The sequence below is a fragment of the Nymphaea colorata genome, unplaced genomic scaffold, assembly GCF_008831285.2.
Source record: "Nymphaea colorata isolate Beijing-Zhang1983 unplaced genomic scaffold, ASM883128v2 scaffold0493, whole genome shotgun sequence".
NCBI lineage: Eukaryota > Viridiplantae > Streptophyta > Magnoliopsida > Nymphaeales > Nymphaeaceae > Nymphaea > Nymphaea colorata.
The window spans coordinates 10,001-28,023 of record NW_022204999.1 but is presented as its reverse complement, the minus strand read 5'-3'; the positions used below and the strand labels follow the sequence as shown (position 1 = coordinate 28,023).

The 18,023-nt window shown below is 37.8% G+C and overlaps 3 non-coding genes and 3 pseudogenes across 3 annotated transcripts; 3 read left to right on the top strand and 3 right to left on the bottom strand.

Moving 5' to 3' along the window:
- Window positions 1-531: 531 nt before the first annotated feature.
- LOC126409529 (DNA-directed RNA polymerase subunit beta''-like) lies at window positions 532-4,823 on the bottom strand (annotated as a pseudogene).
- Window positions 4,824-4,848: 25 nt separating this feature from the next.
- Window positions 4,849-7,695, bottom strand: LOC126409528 (DNA-directed RNA polymerase subunit beta'-like; annotated as a pseudogene).
- Window positions 7,696-12,157: 4,462 nt separating this feature from the next.
- Window positions 12,158-12,228, top strand: TRNAC-GCA (transfer RNA cysteine (anticodon GCA)). Its single transcript has one exon. It is a non-coding gene; the product is annotated as a tRNA-Cys (tRNA).
- Window positions 12,229-15,359: 3,131 nt separating this feature from the next.
- Window positions 15,360-15,433, bottom strand: TRNAD-GUC (transfer RNA aspartic acid (anticodon GUC)). Its single transcript has one exon. It is a non-coding gene; the product is annotated as a tRNA-Asp (tRNA).
- A 1,204-nt stretch (window positions 15,434-16,637) lies between these two features.
- Window positions 16,638-16,709, top strand: TRNAT-GGU (transfer RNA threonine (anticodon GGU)). Its single transcript has one exon. It is a non-coding gene; the product is annotated as a tRNA-Thr (tRNA).
- An 894-nt stretch (window positions 16,710-17,603) lies between these two features.
- Window positions 17,604-18,023, top strand: part of LOC116245077 (photosystem II CP43 reaction center protein-like) — a 3,207-nt pseudogene continuing 2,787 nt past the window's right edge.

The window sequence follows — 18,023 nt, the reverse complement described above, 5'->3', positions numbered from 1 at the left end:
CGACTGAGTTGCCCCATCTCGGCTCTCACTCTCAAGTCCTGAACTTCTGAAGCCTCGTTTCCGTAGTGGACCAATTCGTTGACATACCACCGAGCCATTTTTTATTGACATAATGACACCGAGCCCTTATGCAGCTGATGCTACCGAATCAGCTGCCTTATCTTTCGTACCAACTATAGGAAGTGTTTTCCTCTACTTGCTGCGTCAAAAACTAAATCACAGGCTTCTGATAAAAAACGAGCAGTTCTCGTAAGATTTGTAATATGATACCTTTACGCTTTGCAGAGATGTAAGGTGCCATTCTAGGATTCCATTTCCTAGTACCATGACCAAAATGAACCCCCGCTTCCATCATCTCTTCCAAATGGATGTTCCAATATCTTCTTGTCATTTATCCCACACTTCCTCTAAAAAAAAGAGACGAGGTACCCTGAAATAAATAATTGTTCCAATGGAACCTTCTACGCGGGTTAACCGTTGATACACGGTCCAAGCTTCATTATGAATTCCTTTACCCTTGGTTTTCGATATTCTCTTTATTAACAAATGACCATTATATTAGCTTAGCTAATAATGAATCCGCTCTTATGAACGATTGGATTAGATCCCATAGCATAGAATGGTTGTTCTGATGTATTATGGAAACTCTTTGCTTGGGATGCAAGAACAAAATAATTCTCTGTGGTGGAACAGAATATCTCTCATTTCCCCCCCGAAAAAATTCTTCTTTTGTATTTCCAAAGGAATGTTGTTGTATTCCCTTGAACGGTGAACGAATCGTTTGAATCCGGTACCAACGGGTATCATCCCCCCCAGAACAACATTCTCTTTCAGACCTTTCAACCAATCAATACGACCCCGGAGAGCGGCTTTTGCTAAAACTCGAGCGGTTTCCTGAAAACTAGCTTCTGATATGAAACTTTGAGTATTCAGAGATGCTCTCGTTATTCCCAATAAGACGGCTCGGTAACAAATAGCCTCTTCCAAAGCACGACCTGCTCGTTCTGCTCGCAACAATCCGATTAGTTCCCCGGGTGAAAAAACATTAGACATTCCATCTTCTGAAACCAACACTTTTGATGTTATTTGTCGTACAATAATCTCTATATGCTTATTATGAATCTGTACCCCCTGGGATCGATAAACCTTTTGGATCTTATTAACCAAAGAAATACGACTTTGCGCTATGGTGAGTTCAGCACCAATCAGGAATCCCAAGGAATTCCAAGAATTCCTGTTATATGTTCGTTCCAACCTTCAACCCTTTTTCTAGGTTCATCGATATGAATCAATCGAACGAACTTCTAACACTTGTTCAACCTTTGGAAGGCCGTGAGTTATATCACCAGATCTCGATTTTTCATATATAAATGTAACTAATGTATCTCCTTCGTAAAAGATTTCTCCCATAATCACCATGAACGGTTGCTCCTCGGGTCGCCAAATAGGGTTTAGCTGATCTTATTATGAAAGAGTCAAGATAAACCATTATAACTTGACCAGATTTTATGCGTGTTCCGTGTTTGGATAGACATACATTTTCACAAATAACTGTCCGAGGCTCATTATTCTGGTTGTGGATGTCTCCTCACAATAATCGTGAGGGAGAAAGCACGAACCGAATAGATTAAAAATGATGTCACTGCATGGATTTGCATTAGAGATTCTTCCCGTTTTCGTCCACTAAATAATACTTAAGTAGTTGGAAAGTCTGTTTTGGATTATTATTATCCAGTATTAAATATTTATTTAACAAGATCTCATTATGAGTTATTGAATGATAAGATGGGGAAAAATTATGAATTTTAGGTACAGTACCTAAGGGACCCAACAAATTAAGAATTGGAATCGGGGTATCCTCTTTTTCTTTAATTGATTCTTTGGTCACATTGTGATATTTCGAAACATTGATGCGAGAACAATTAGATGATGAAAAACTATAAGAGATTGGCCTTCTTTATTTCTATTAAGAAATGTACGAACGGTTCCTTGATGTTGACTAAGTGATTGAATTTTAACCTTGGAAGAAAAAAGATTGGTATTGGCGCAATATGACCCAGTATCAGGAATCACTGAACCTGGTCTATCATTCCTCTTTCCGGTATACAAAATAGGAGACTTCACCAATTCAATCTTATGAAATATCGAATCAGATCATTTGCCCTTACTTCAGCAGAAGAAGCCTGAACCTTTTCTATAGAACCTTTTCTGTCTTGGTCCAAATTCAATACTAAACAAGTACGAACCAATTGAATACTTGTATGGGAAATTCCTCGAATTGGTTTGCCATCCCCATAAAGGATATAATTGACAACTTGGAGTCGCAAATTATCCTTTTCCTGTAACATATCCCCAGGGAAAAGCGTTACTAGATTTATCCCATCAGCTATTTCATATGTCACTACGGGTCGTACTGAAACAAATATTTTTTCTTGATAGGTGTGATCCGTTGGACATAGACCCAATTTTTCCCTTCCCAATTTTTCCCCTTTGATCCCTTATCCATTTTTTTTCTTGCTCCTGGTGGTATCAAGATCCCAATGTGTCGGGATATCTTATCTGTTTCTCCAGGAAAATGGATACCTCCAGAAAGATTTTCAGTTCAATCTTTTTTTTTTTTTTTTCTATTCGGACCAATCCACCTATTTGGCTTCTTGTATTAAACGTAATTCGTGTATCTACTCCATGATACTATTGTTCCGTACCATTATGGATGAAGACCCGGGCAAGATATGGACTTCTTCGGGAATGACAAAAAATCGATCTACTTTCATTTGGTATTTCGGTCTAGATTCTTTTGGTCTTCGATACTCAATCAGACCCTCTTTTTTGACGATTGAATCGACCTCTATGATGCCATATTTGGTAATTCCCGAACTGCTTCTTCTGTATCGTGGATCGTCGAAATAAGCAAGAATACTATTTCTACGTAAAATACCATTTGCGGGTATTTCAACCGTGATACTAGTACTAGAATGAGGCGTTAATTCCTTCTCCCGTTCCGGATCATATTGGAATGGTATGATGAATCTATTTCTTCGCCTCTTCGCCAATAAATAAGAATTCTCTTGGAGAATGGCGGGATATATGAAATCCCCATCACCTTTGGATATGACTCGCTCAGATCCTGCTGCATAATCAGAAATCCTTCGCCCTTTTCTCGCCAGGGGATCCGAGCCAAACAATTTGTGTCTCACTCGATTATTATTCACCGAGAAGTCAGAAATGGATCTCTCTTGGACAGAAAGAGATTGAACATTCATTGATCTTGATCCTTGTGGAGTGAAAAAGGCACTAGACTGGATTTGCACGGACCCCCGATAAGATCCATAAATGACTTGTTTTGGGTAGAAATGAACATTACCGTGTGTATATTCAGGTGCATGGTACACACCGGTACTCCAATGCATTTCTCCTCTGAGTCAGAATAAATATGTTTCGAACCCTCTCTTTAAAATGGAAAGTGGATGTTCCAGCACGAATCTCAGCAATCACTTGTTCTGATTCCACATATTGATCATTTTGAACCAAAAGAAAACTTTTTGGTGGAATATTCACACTATGTATAATATCCTGACTCTCAATAGTCACATATAGGTCTACATAGCAGAGAAAGGCAGGATGTCCATGACGTGTGCGTGTGGGATGAACCAAATCCTCATTGAATTTGATTTTTCCATTAGAAGGAGCTCGTACATGTTCCGCAGTACCACCTGTGAATACTCCACCGGTATGAAAAGTTCTTAATGTTAGTTGAGTCCCTGGTTCTCCAATGGATTGACCCGCAATAATACCTACTGCTTCTCCAATTCACCAGGTCACCATGAGTGGGACTCCGACCATAGCATAATCGACAGATCCAAGATGCACTTCGGCAAGTGAAGGGAGTTCGAATATATATTGGCTGCGCCCGAGAGGTCATGAATCGATTGACAAGCCCAATCCCAATATCTTGATTTCTGGTAGCAATGCATCGTAGACCTAGATATACATCGTTTGCTAATACGCGACCTATTAGCGTTTGGATCAAAATTCTTTCCGTCATCCCTTTCGAAGACTCACGGAAATACCTCGGGTACTTCCACAATCCGTTCTACGTACAACAATATGTTGAACTACTTCAACAAGTCTACGCGTGAGGTATCCAGCGTCTGACGTTCGTACAGCAGTATCCACAACTCCTTTGCGGGCTCCGTAGCAGGAAATTGTATATTCCGTTAAAGAAAGTCCTTCGCGTAAATTGCTTTGAATGGGTAAATCAATCATTTGTCCTTGGGGATCTGACATTAATCCTCTCATACCTACTAATTGGTGGACCTGAGATGCATTTCCTCTAGCTCCAGAATAGGACATTATATGAACTGGATTTGAAGGATCAGTCATCTTAAATTAAGATTCATTTCTTGTCTCAAATATTCACTTGTGGCATACCATATCTCGATTGATTGACGTAATTTTTCTACCGCATGTACATTCCCATAATGATGGTGCTTTTCCAAAATCAAACTTTGTTGTTCAGCATCTTGGACTAACCATCTCTTAGAAGGTGTTGTTAAAAGATCATCAATTCCTAATGAAATGGATGTAGCGGTGGCTTGCTGAAAACCCAGAGTTTTTACTTGATCCAGAATGTGTGATGTATAGGCTATTCCGAAATGATCTATTAATCTGCTAATAAGCCGTTTCATGGCAGTTCCATCTATCACTTTATTGTGAAAGACCAGATCGGCCCGTTCTGCCATAAGTACCTCCATATTCTGATGAGTAGGATTCGACAATGGGTTTGAGTCAGTGATACTAAGACTTCCTTTCCTCGATCTTGATTCACTTACAAATTCAGAATTATGATACTAGTTGAACCAGACCGAACTAGATTCCGAGAGATATCACATATCAGGTACCATATGAATAGGACCGACAAAACCCCTGTACGGCTTCTTCTATTTCTCGATAAAAGGAAATATGGCCAACAGTAGTTCGAATGTATATACAAAGCATTCCTTTTTTACACTTCTTACTACTCGATAGTGATCATAAATCTCATGATAAGTGCCCAAAGATTCATATTGAACTTCGATGGGAACTTCTCTATTTATTGAGGCAATGACACGTTGATCTAGTCGCCACCGTAGCCATAAAGTACTATATAAATCGATCCCTTTCTGCCGATAAGCCCCAAGTGCATCGTAGGAACTACAAAAATAGGGTTCTTTCCCTTTCCTATACTCATAATTACTATGATCAATTCTTTCATTTTGGTAGTTTCTGGGGTTACATGGATTATACCTATTTGCACAAATACCTCTACGATTCCCCATCGTTAATACATAGAGCCCCATAAGCATATCTTGAGTGGGTACGGAAATGGGATCCCCAATGGCTGGAGACAAGAGATTCGTATGAGAAAACATAAGTAAACGAGCTTCTGCTTGAGCTTCCAAAGATAAAGGTACATGAACAGCCATTTGATCTCCATCGAAGTCCGCATTGAATCCCTTACAAACCAATGGATGTAAACAAATAGCTCGTCCCTCCACTAAAATAGGTTGGAACGCCTGTATGCCTAATCTATGCAAAGTGGGTGCTCTATTTAGCAATACAGGATGCCCCTGCATAACTTCTTGAAGTATTTCCCATACAATGGGTTCTTTTTCCCGAATTTTACTTTTAGCAAGTCCTATGTTGGAAGCAAGATGTTGTCTGATTAGACCACGAATTACAAATGTCTGAAAAAGCTCTATTGCTATTTCTCGAGGTAATCCACATTGATGCAGTGAAAGCGAAGGGCCTACCACAATGACGGAACGACCCGAATAATCGACCCGTTTACCAAGTAGAGTCTCGCGAAATTTCCCTCTTTGCCTTCAATTACATCTGAAAACGACTTGTAAACTTTATTGTGACCGTCCCTCATTGGTTGTCCGCGGATCCCATTATCAAGAAGTGTATCTACAGCTTCTTGTACCAATTTTTTCCTGACACATTACTAATTCCCCCGGCGTAGATCTACTTGTTGTTAATAGATCGGTAAGAGTATTGTTCCGATAGATAACTCTTCTATAAAGTTCATTAATATCTGAACTCATTGATTTACCCCCATCAATCTGAATGATTGGCCTCAACTCGGGAGGAAGAACTGGTAATAGGGACAAAACCATCCATTCTGGTTCTACATTTGTTCGAAGAAATGCTTAGCCAATTCCATGCGTCTAACCAAAAAATCTTTTCTCCTCCCAATTTTTCTATCTTCCCAGTCATTCCCGGTTGATCCTTCTTCTCCCAATTCCTTCCATTCCACCAATGAACGATCTATAATAATTCGCAATCCAGATCGGCTAATTGTTCTCTGATAGCAGTAGCTCCGGTAGATATTTCTCGATTTCTAAATGTATCGAAGCCTTGGGTAGTAAAAAAAGTGGGATACTGTATTTCCGGGATTGGATTTCATATTCGAATGAACCTCGTAATCGTAAGAAAGTAGGTTTTTTTAGCTATGGGCCTAGCAAAAGAAAAATTGGGATAGGTTCCTATAGGATCTTCCCCCCCCCCTAAAAATCGGACGTGAAGGTTTCCTCTCATCCGGCTTAAGTAGTTTACCAAATAAGGGGAACTTCCAAATTTGCTCTAGAAAACCCACAAGGATCTACTCCTTACTCAAGTTCCCAGTGAGGACCAACCCTCATTGATTTGATTTCATTCTTCCCTTTACTTCCTCAATTAGTCATTCAATTACAACATAAATGTGAAATTATTGAGTAGTCTACTTCCCTTCGAATGATGAATCCCCTTAAGGAATACATTGAAACTCACAAAGGATTTACTTGTCTATATATCGTTCCGTTCGATCCTTTAGGTCCCTACTTTACCTCGACGATTATGCCATGTTCTTCCTTGAAGCATATATGCGATGGATAGACTCCTGTAACCGTGCCATCATATTTCATTTCTAATTGCTTAACAGAATTTTTTTTATAAATTTAGAATTCTAAAAGGAATCTAATGGCTAGATCCACGAAAGAACATGAAAAAAGTTTAACGAGGTACAACTAGCAATTCCCTATTACTCTCTTAGGGAGTCGACCATGGATTAATTCCTCTTTCATTTGGAGGTATTGAATACACCCACACCCAAATTCTGAGCTTCATGTTATTCTTACCAATAGACATGTCAGAGCTAGAGGCATCCCAATCGGATTAAATAGGATGACAGTTTTTCATTCTGAATCTGTAAAATCGTAATTTCGATCAAATCACACATCGCAGTATACCAGGCCTTCTAATTCCTTAAGAGGTTTATCTGAAGATTCGCGATATAACTAGGAAGACGTTTCAAATACCACACATGAGTCACCGGGCATGCTAGTTTGATGTATCCCATTTGATATCTTCGGATCCGAGAATCAACAGATTCGACTCCGCATTGTTCGCAAATTTCGGTTCTTCTTTTTCACCCCGATCACTCGATAATTTCCACAAGCACAATTCCACTTTTTATAGGTCCAAAAATTCTTTCACAAAACAACCCATCTTTTTCCGGTTTATTGTTTTGTAATGAAAGTATAGGGTTTTGTCACCTCTCCAACTATCTCTCCATTCGGTAGGATTTTGTTGGCCCAGCACGTATTTGTTTAGGAGAACTAATCCAATTCGAAGTTGTTGATGTTTATACTGATCGATCATAGAAGAAAATTATGATTCATTCCGATCAACTTCCTTCCTATTCATCTGGAAGTTTTTCTCAGATACAAGGAAATGATTCAGTTCCAGAGATAAAGATCGTAGTTCGCGAACGAGCAATCGAAGGATTCTGGCGCACCCTCAGGATTAGGTATTGTTCCCCCAACGATCGTGGTACCAAGTACTTCCTGACGAGCTCTAATATGATCGGATTTATAAGTGAGCATCTCTTGTAAATATGAGCAACACCAAATCCCTCTAGAGCCCAAACTTCCATTTCTCCTACTCGTTGTCACCTTGCTTAGCCCTTCCCTAAGGGGTTGTTGTGTAACAAGTGCATAATGACCACTGGAACGTCCGTGGATTTTATCATCAACTTGATGAATTAATTTTAACATATAGGACTTTCCTATTATAACAGGTTGTTCAAAAGGATCTCCTGTTCTTCCATCAAATATTCTGCTCTTTCCAGGATACTCGGGTTCAAATACCCATGGATTTGCTGTTTGCTTACTGGCTTCATATAATTCAGAAAACACTAGTTTCTCGAAGCCTCTTGCTCGTATCTCTCATCAAAGGGTGTTATTCTATAATGTCTGCCCAGCAGGTCTCCCGCTAACCCGAGCGAGCATTCAAACATCTGTCCCACATTCATTCGCGAAGGTACTCCTAATGGATTGAATACCATATCACAGGTGTTCCATCTTGCAAATAAGGCATATCCTGTCTAGGCAAAATTTTTGAAATGATACCTTTATTCCATGTCTTCCAGCTACTTTATCGCCCACTTTGATTTTACGTTTCTGTGAGATATATACACGAATCATTTCTGGATTATAAATGGACCCCCCTTTTTCTGGCCCCACCTGACATCAATAACTCGACCTCTTCCGCCTATAGGCAACTTTAGACAAGTTTCTTTTGCAGTGGATACCTGAATGCCAAGTATGGCTCGTAATAATCTATCTTCTGGAGCATAGGATGATTCTTTCGCTGTCTGAGGCGTTAATTTACCTACTAAAACATCACCAGTTTCTACCCAAGATCCCAGCATCACAATTCCATTTCTGTCTAAATTGCGGAGTAAATAAGGCTCTAAATGAGGTATTTCATTAGTGATTCTTTCAGGTCCTTGGCTTGTCACATGAGTCTGAATTTCATATTTCCGGATATGAAAAGAGTATAAATATCGTCATAGACTAGACGTTCACTAATGAGTACGGCATCTTCAGAATTGTAACCCTCCCATGGCATATAAGCTACTGATACATTTTTCCCCAAGCGAGTTCGCCACCACCGTAGCCGCACCATCCGCCAAAATTTGCCCCTTTTTCAGGCATTTACCCCGATGAACCTGAGGTTTTTGATGCATCCAAGTATTCTTGTTGGAACGCTGATACATAACCAACGGAATGCTTATAGTGTCCCCATTACCTGATAAAACGATCTTTTCAGCATCGGTATAAATGATCTTTCCCTCGCGTTCGGCTATAGCCGAACCCCCTGAATCGAGAGCCGCTTGGCGTTCCAAGCCGGTTCCAACAATACACTTTTCGGACTGAGAAGCGGAACTGCTTGACGCTGCATATTAGAACTCATTAAAGCCCGATTCGCATCATTATGCTCGATAAAAGGAATGAGAGAAGCTCCAATAGAAAATATTGGAAGGGATAAATATTTCGAAGATGAATCTGTTCCCATGCAATAGTCAAGAATTCTTGACGGTATCGAGCTGGACCAACTTCTTCTTCCTGAATACCCGAGTCAACGCCAAAGAATTTCCCGCCGCCACCATATAGTATTCATCTCTACTCGGGATAAATAAACCATCTGTTCTTCTTTTGATCTCTCAGATATTTCATAAAATGGGGTCTCTATAGACCCCCAATCACCAACCCTTGCATGAATAGCTAAGGACCCAATAAGTCCAACATTGATTCCCTCGGACGTATCAATTGGGCAAATACGCCCATAGTGACTAGGATGGATATCTCGTATACGAAACTAGCAGTTCGTCCTGTCAATCCCCCAGGACCCAAATAACTCGATTTTCGCCCATGAACTATTTGTGTCAATGGATTAGTTCGATCCAAGACTTGAGATAAAGGGTGTAGGCCGAAAAATGATTCATAAGTTGTTGTTAATGGAGTTGAAGTTACCAATTACGAGGAGTCGGTATTAATTTATGCCGAATTGCTCCACATATAGTTCCCGAACCACATTTTCCAAGCGAACCAAAGCCAATCCGAATTGATCCTGTAACAGATCCGCTACAGAACGAATACGTTTATTTTTCAAGTGATTCATATCGTCGAGTGTACCCATTCCAAATTTCATTCCGATCAAATGATCGGCAGCAGCCAATACATCTCGTGGTAACAAAAACGTATTGTTCTGGGGTATATCAAGATTCAGTCTCTGGTTCATATTTCGTCGGCCAATCCTTCCTAATTCACATCTTTGTTGAAAAAATTTCTTTTGTAATTCTTTACATAAGGACTCAGAAAACACCGGATCACCGCCTACACAAGCAAATTTTTGATAAAACTCTAAAATGGCATTCTCCTTTGAACCAATCTTTTTTTTCTCCTTCTCGTTTGGGAAAGACAAGAAAATTTCAGGGTAGCAAACATTGTCTAGAATTTCTCTTAGACTTGAACCCATAGCTGATGATAGAACTAGAATAGAAATTTTTTGTTTCCTGCTTACACGGGCCCATATCCTTTCTTTTCTATCAATCTCTAATTCTGATCTTCCTCCCCAATCTGATATTATGGTGCCAGTATAGACAGAAATTCCGTTATGATCCAATCCTGTACTGTAATAAATACCGGGACTTTGCAATATTTGATTGATGACAATTCTGTAAATTCCATTTACTATAGAGGTTCCCAAGGAATTCATTAGAGGAATGTTTCCAAGCAATACGGTTTGTTCTTGCATATTTCTACCGGTTCTCCAAATTAACCCCGCCGGTACATATAACTCAGAGGAATATGTAATTGATTCATACACAGCATCTCTTTCTTTTATCAAAGGTTCCACCAATTGATAAGATTCCCCAAATAATTGAAATTCAATTTCTTGATCTGTATCTTCAATTTTTGGAAATTGATGAAGTTCTTCCATCAAGCCCTGATCAATGAACCTACAAAATCCCTCAAATTGGATCTGACTAAATCCAGGTATTGTAAACATTCCCTCATCTCCACCATCCCGGAGCATCTTTAGTTTCCCGTTTTTCGAAAAATCCCATTATTGGCTCACTCTTTACCGAACCGTACGGATACAGATCGATCTAGCAATGATGGAATGTATATTCCGTTTACTGAATCACATGAAATTTTATTCAACCCCAAACACATACATATATATGTTATATGTAAATGGAATGTATGGGCGGAGGGAGAAGGAGAATTTTGTACTAAAATTCGAGCAACAGATGCAAATCTAAATGACTCGATAAAACATTCATGGAAACAAGTTGGATTCTGCCACTGATACCATACCTATGGATACCATACCTATGGATACCATACCTATGGAGTCTTATTACTTATTAGAGAATATCAAATGGTCTATTTGATCCAATTTCTTTGTATATCTTCTACCTTTTATCTATCAATTATGTTATGATATTATGATCAGATCTGGTTAGGTACCAGAAAAATGGATTGATTCGGGATTTGATCTGTTCTATATCTACTATATCTATGTTATATAAATGATAGAGAGACAGAATAATCAGAACATTAGAAAATCCGGGTGGCTTTTATTTTAGCACTTAGCTCGTTGATTCCGTTGTTCAAAAGATAATTCACACAAAGGAGGGATCTATTTCGACCATTTCATTTGAGTTGTTAGTAGAATACAATTGCAGTACGTACGTAAGAGGAGTTGTATCGATGAAGTAATGCGAAGCTAGCTAATCTCGCTAGCCCATACTTTATTGCAGTTACACTTGGATATATATTTCGTTCGTGCTATATCATGAATTTCTATTCCAAATGGATCATGATTGACTATAAGGGTGTGTAAGCTATCTTACTGTTTGGGGTTTACATAAACACATAGTTGTTATTATAATTAATTGGAATTGAATTGGATTGATTTCTTCTTATTACATTAAAGTAAAGCATTTGGAGATCAAAAGAACCTTTCGTAAATTCACATTCACATTCGTGAAATAGTTAATGGTTCCAATTAAGTATTAAATGACTGTGACTGGAAATTTATTCTTTATTTTCTTTTATTTCAATGCAATCAATAAAAAGGGAAGTTTTTAGGTCTTATGTTGAGATACTATACAATAGATCTAAGAAAATCTAAGAAAATGATCTCAACTAGAGGAAGAGTAAGTTGGGTAAAAAGATGGATAGGATAAGGAAAACAGAATTGGAAGATGCAAATCCAATAAAAACCAATGATTCAGTAACCCTCTCCAAAAAGAGTATTTACGCCCATTTATTATTTCTTTTTTGGCGGCATGGCCGAGTGGTAAGGCGGGGGACTGCAAATCCTTTCTCCCCAGTTCAAATCCGGGTGTCGCCTGATCAACACAACAAATGGCTCGGAATCCTGCTTCGCTGATATAACTGGCCTGATTCTTGCCCGGTGGACGAAAAGGACCGTTGATACTTTATTTTATTTATCTTCAGAATCCGCTTCAAAATACGCAGGTTCTATGAAAGAGGGCTGTAAATCTTTGCTCCGAGGATCCAACTTATAGGAAAGACTATAACTATCAATCTTTCCGAATTACCATACCCTACCAATGCCCACTGTAGGGTCTCCTGATTCAGTCGTGAATTAGATCTCGCTTAGATTCGCCACGGGGGAAATCCTAGGGGTTGTGGAGAGGGCTGAAGATACTTTGTATACAGGCCGTACTCGCGATAGGATTTCAGTGCTCAGCCAGTCATTCAATAGTGAATGGTTAACTGGCCCCTATAGAAGAAAGTAAAAAAAGAATTTTTAATTTTTCTGTGGTAACCCCCGCAATGTAGCAATGTAATAGGGTGTCTACCGATTGTTTCACAGAAACAGAGATAGTAAGGTTTAGCTTAGGGAGAGACAGTTATCCATCTTGATGGTATATATGTAGATATATTTTCCCTATGAAACGCAACAAAACAAAGAATAGATCTTACTATTACGACATGTTCCATTCCCCTAGTAACATCCCCTTGATACTTCTAATGGGTAACGTGTATCTGTTGCGCTTGTGCTTAATTCTTCCTCACCACAAATCAATCCTATATAGGAAATAGAGACTTGTTACAATACAAGCGGATCCATTGGATCGGTTTGTCAATAGCTTTAAGTCATAATCTCTTTTTTTGACTCTGCACCCCCAATTCCCCTATTATTATTTTAGGGATCAATAATGTAACAATTCCTTCATATTCATCGAGATAGGGGCATGATTCACATGGATATAGTAAGTCTCGCTTGGGCTGCTTTAATGGTAGTTTTTACGTTTTCCCTTTCACTCGTAGTATGGGGAAGAAGTGGACTCTAAGGGTACTACTAATTGAGTGTAATTGAGTTGAGTAATCAGCTTGTATCAATTGTTTAATTTCATAATTAGATCGTTTTATGTTTAAATAAACATATCTTCCATCTCAAAATTCCACAGAAATTTAGTAATTAATTACCTTTCATTTTCATTTAACCTTTGGATCCGCTATCTCAATTATTCCCGCGTTCGTATTTTGAAAATCAAAGCAACTCCCCTGATAATGATAGAAAATTGATTTTTTCTAATCAAATTGATTCCTCCAAAATATTCCATTTCATTTTGATGAACCCGTTCTTTCTTACCATAACATTAACATCATTATGGCATAACATTAACATCATTATGGATATTACAATGAGGAGCAACAATCCCTATTTGATTTCTTTCCCTCTTTACTGTTCAAAGGGGAGTCGTTCTGCTATTATGTAGAGTAGATACAACTTTATACTGTAGGCGACGAGAGGCTACGCATAAGAAAGAAGAGCGCCCGGTGATCCACATATACTTACCTTAGACTCCTGGCATTTGATTTATGCTTTATCGCCTCACCATCAGGGTTCAAGCATGAAAAAAGGTCTACTACCCCTTTTCCAGATACGAATAACTTACCATAGAACTCCTTGGATCGTCTAGTACAGATCATCCAATTCACAATTCTTTCTTTTTCTTCGGAATTTAATTCTAAAAAAAATTACTTGCCTTTCTTTTGTATATGCACATACTACTCCTCCACTCTTTCGCAATAGTTAAATTAATTAGTTCTACTACTTAATTTAATCAAACAAAAATCTATCCTGATTACTGATTATCATTATGAAAGTTATTAACTTAATGAAAGATTAATGAAAGAGAAACCTATGAATTAGTACAATTCAGTTATTAACGTTAGATTCTTTCGGATTCATCAAAATAAAAACGAATGGATGGGTGGAGCGAAGAGATGGAATGGGAGTGCTATTTGAATCTATATATATATATTATATATAATATGTGATAATGAATTTATGGATTTGCATCCACATGTATGTATGTAGATTGATTTTAAATTGATCTCTATCAATTCCATATTCCATATCTTCATACAATAGATAGTACGGTAGAAAGGTTCATATAGTTCTCCCCACCGTACTATCTCATCTATTGGATACATACACCGAGGATTCAATCCAGTCTGCTCATTTCATTTAAGACTTGGAATTGTCATCCCTTTCTTTCATTTATTGAATCATTTTTAAAGAACTAAACTAATAAATTAGACTAACTCAAGTTTCATTCAAATTAATCATTTTGACTGACTGTTTTTACGTAGATGATAAGTAAAAAGCAGTAGGAACTAGAATGAACAGCGCAGTAGCAATAAATGCGAGTATATTTACTTCCATAATCTCATAATTTCATTTTATTTTGCTTCGCAAGAAATCGGGATCTAATCCCATAGAGATGATCAATCCTTCTCCATAATTTGAATTCAATGGGATTAATTAAATCCTGATAATACTGAATCGGATTCTAATATCATGAATAACAATATCTGATCTATCAAATCAATTCATCGTCGAGAATTGAATAGTATAACATAGGAAGATCTTTTATCCATACTGAATCGAAAAATTGCATTCCTGACCCCCACCCAAGAATCCCTTTGAATTTCTCATATTTTTCTACTCTTTCGTTCCTTTCTATAACCCGCCGTCCTCATTCTTTATAGAATGATATCATATGAATGAGGTTCGACCAGTATTCCATCCGTCATAGATCCAAACAGTAGAAGTGAACTGGAAAACGAATTAAGTTCTAAGCTAAGTTTTTGTGATGACCTAATCTTCTTGAAAGACAGAGAAAAATGAAAAAAAAGATTATTCGTTCTATTTTCTATTCTCCACCCCCAGAACAGAAAGACAGGATCTTTGATTGATCTTTTATTAGTATTCGTATCCTCCTTCCTTTCCTTAATTCAGACGTATAAATCGAGAATCCAGCGTGCAATTTGGGCGAGATAAAGAGATTGTCCCCAATTCAATTAGTAATTGAGCTTACCTTGCCCGATGATAAATGTGAAATCAGGATCCTTCCACCTGGAATTAGACACTGCTCTTTGTCTCCTCCCCTTCGCAGAAGGCGGAGAGATGAATCAATCGATTCATAGGATCCCAGGTCGGTGCGGGACTGACGGGGCTCGAACCCGCAGCTTCCGCCTTGACAGGGCGGTGCTCTGACCAATTGAACTACAATCCCAAGAAAATGAGGTGTACAGCTTACATTATTTATTGTTTATTTTGATTTTATATTTTGATTTTATTTCATCGAACCATAACCGTATAGATAGATCATATAAAAAATACGACGCCTGTAACGGATATACTGATATACATATCTACATAGATAGAAGAGAAGATGGATGGATAAATAGCAAAGCAACCTGTGGTTATTGCCAAATTGACTGACAATCCATCTTTCAATGAAAAGGGCTCTTTTCTTTTTCATCTTTTCATTTGATTTCTCGGATTGGCTGAAAATAATTCAAAATAATTCATAGATCCAGATTGTTAGAAACATCAGAACATGGAGGAACAAATAGAATCAAGTTGACTCTTTATTCCTCCATATCATCATGTATTTTTGGAGTACGGATTGGTTATATCATCCTCAAGGATCGGTGAATTCTTGGCCGAGCTGGATTTGAACCAGCGTAGACATATCGCCAACGAATTTACAGTCCGTCCCCATTAACCGCTCGGGCATCGACCCAGGAAGAATCAATTGTCGGTTTATTGATAATTCATGGTCAATTTTTCTTTCGTCGTACCCTACTACCCCAGGGGAAGTCGAATCCCCGCTGCCTCCTTGAAAGAGAGATGTCCTGAACCGCTAGACGATAGGGGCACGCCCACCCGATCGCCATCATACTATACTCATAGTATGAGTAGTTTTTGGAATTGTCAATGTCAATATAATGAATGCTAGGATACGAACAACCTTTCGTGCTTTTGTGATTCCGTATACATATAATATTAATGTAAGAAAATTTCTTTATTGTTCATTCAGGAACCTTTCATTACATTATATATTTATATATTCTTATATAACAATAACAATTCTTATATAACAAAGATGAATTATATAATCTAATCATAATCAAAATAATGGAGTATAGGGGATGTCTTGCCCGACAGAAAAAGTCAAACCCATTCATTCTAATTTCACTCATTGATTCGCGCATCATTAAGATATAATAGACATAGACTGTTATATTACTATTCATTTCATATATGTATTTATATATGTATTTAATTGAATTAACTATTCATTGTTCCTGAATGAGCCCCCATCTGTATATGTATATTGTATATATTATATACAATATATACAAGATATAATTGTACAAGATATAATTGTACAGGTATATCCAGTAGATTGGCTAAATTTGTGAATTAAACAGGCCCTTTTAACTCAGCGGTAGAGTAACGCCATGGTAAGGCGTAAGTCATCGGTTCAAATCCGATAAAGGGCTTTTCCATGAAGCTGCAATGGTCATTTTTCCGCATCCGGTAGAGATGGTATAAAAAAGGGAACTGCCTGGCAAAGTTATAATGAGTTATGGGGTTGAACACTTGTTCATTCATTATGATAATAGGATGTCCCGCATTAGGAAGACTACTATGTTACTAAGGGATATACTCTGTTACTAAGGGATATACTCTCGTTATTCATATTTTTTGTCTTGGGACATAGATATTCTAGATACCCAAGTAGCAATTACCAAAGTATTCATACTTCTCTCTTGTTCCAATCAGGATCAAATCCAGCGGAAAAATGATAAATGGAGAAAAAAGTAAGTGGACCTGACCCATTGAATCATGACTATATCAGCTATTCTGATACTAAGACTGATAGCAAGATTCGATATAAATGAAATTGTGCAAGCAGATCCGTAATTTCCTTGGACCACGCAAGATATTGTGGGTCGATTGAATCTTCTTCCTCCTCCTGGGTGCCCCATAGGAATATCCATAGGAATAAATCGCTATTTATTTTCTCTTCTCCACCGAAACCGTTCATTCTGAGTTACAAGAGCAATCTATTTTCAATATCTTTGACTGATTCTAGAAAAAAAAAAGACTAGGTTATGTCTATATAGGATTATATACAGATATCTGATCATGAACTCACGCAGCACCATTCCCTACTGATGCATCCGATATTTTGGTTCCGCCAATGGCGAATAAATCCGAATCATGAAAAGGAACGTTTATTTCTAGTTTCCTATAGCGGACAAAAAGAAAAAGTTATATCCTTTTTTCTACCGGTTAATTAACTTAAATAGGAAAGAGGAGACAAAGTTTCTTTTTTTTGCTTCAACCCATGAAACATATACTCTGGGTGAAAAGAAATACTCTGGAATTTGAGATTCATCCGAGGGAGAAAAAACAATAAAAAATGAAACAGTAACAAAAAATACTATTACTATTAATATAACTACAACTACTTTATTCGATTATAACTAGATTATTTATAAACAGTAGTATAGATCAGTAGTATAGATCATACTATTAGTAGTATAGATCATATTATAGTAATATAGTATACAGTATACACAGAAATAGAAATTAGGAGAATCTATTAATTGCACAGATATACACAGAAATTGCGAGAATCCATAACATAAATAGTTGATCTTTTCTTAATATCACCACTCAGATCCAACAATCAAATCAGTTGATGGAAGGGAGGGGAGATAGATCTGGGAAGCAAGTGGTAGGGAAAGAAGGGATCGGTTGCTCCTTGTCAGTTATTTCATAAATTGAATCTGATTGATAAGGCATAA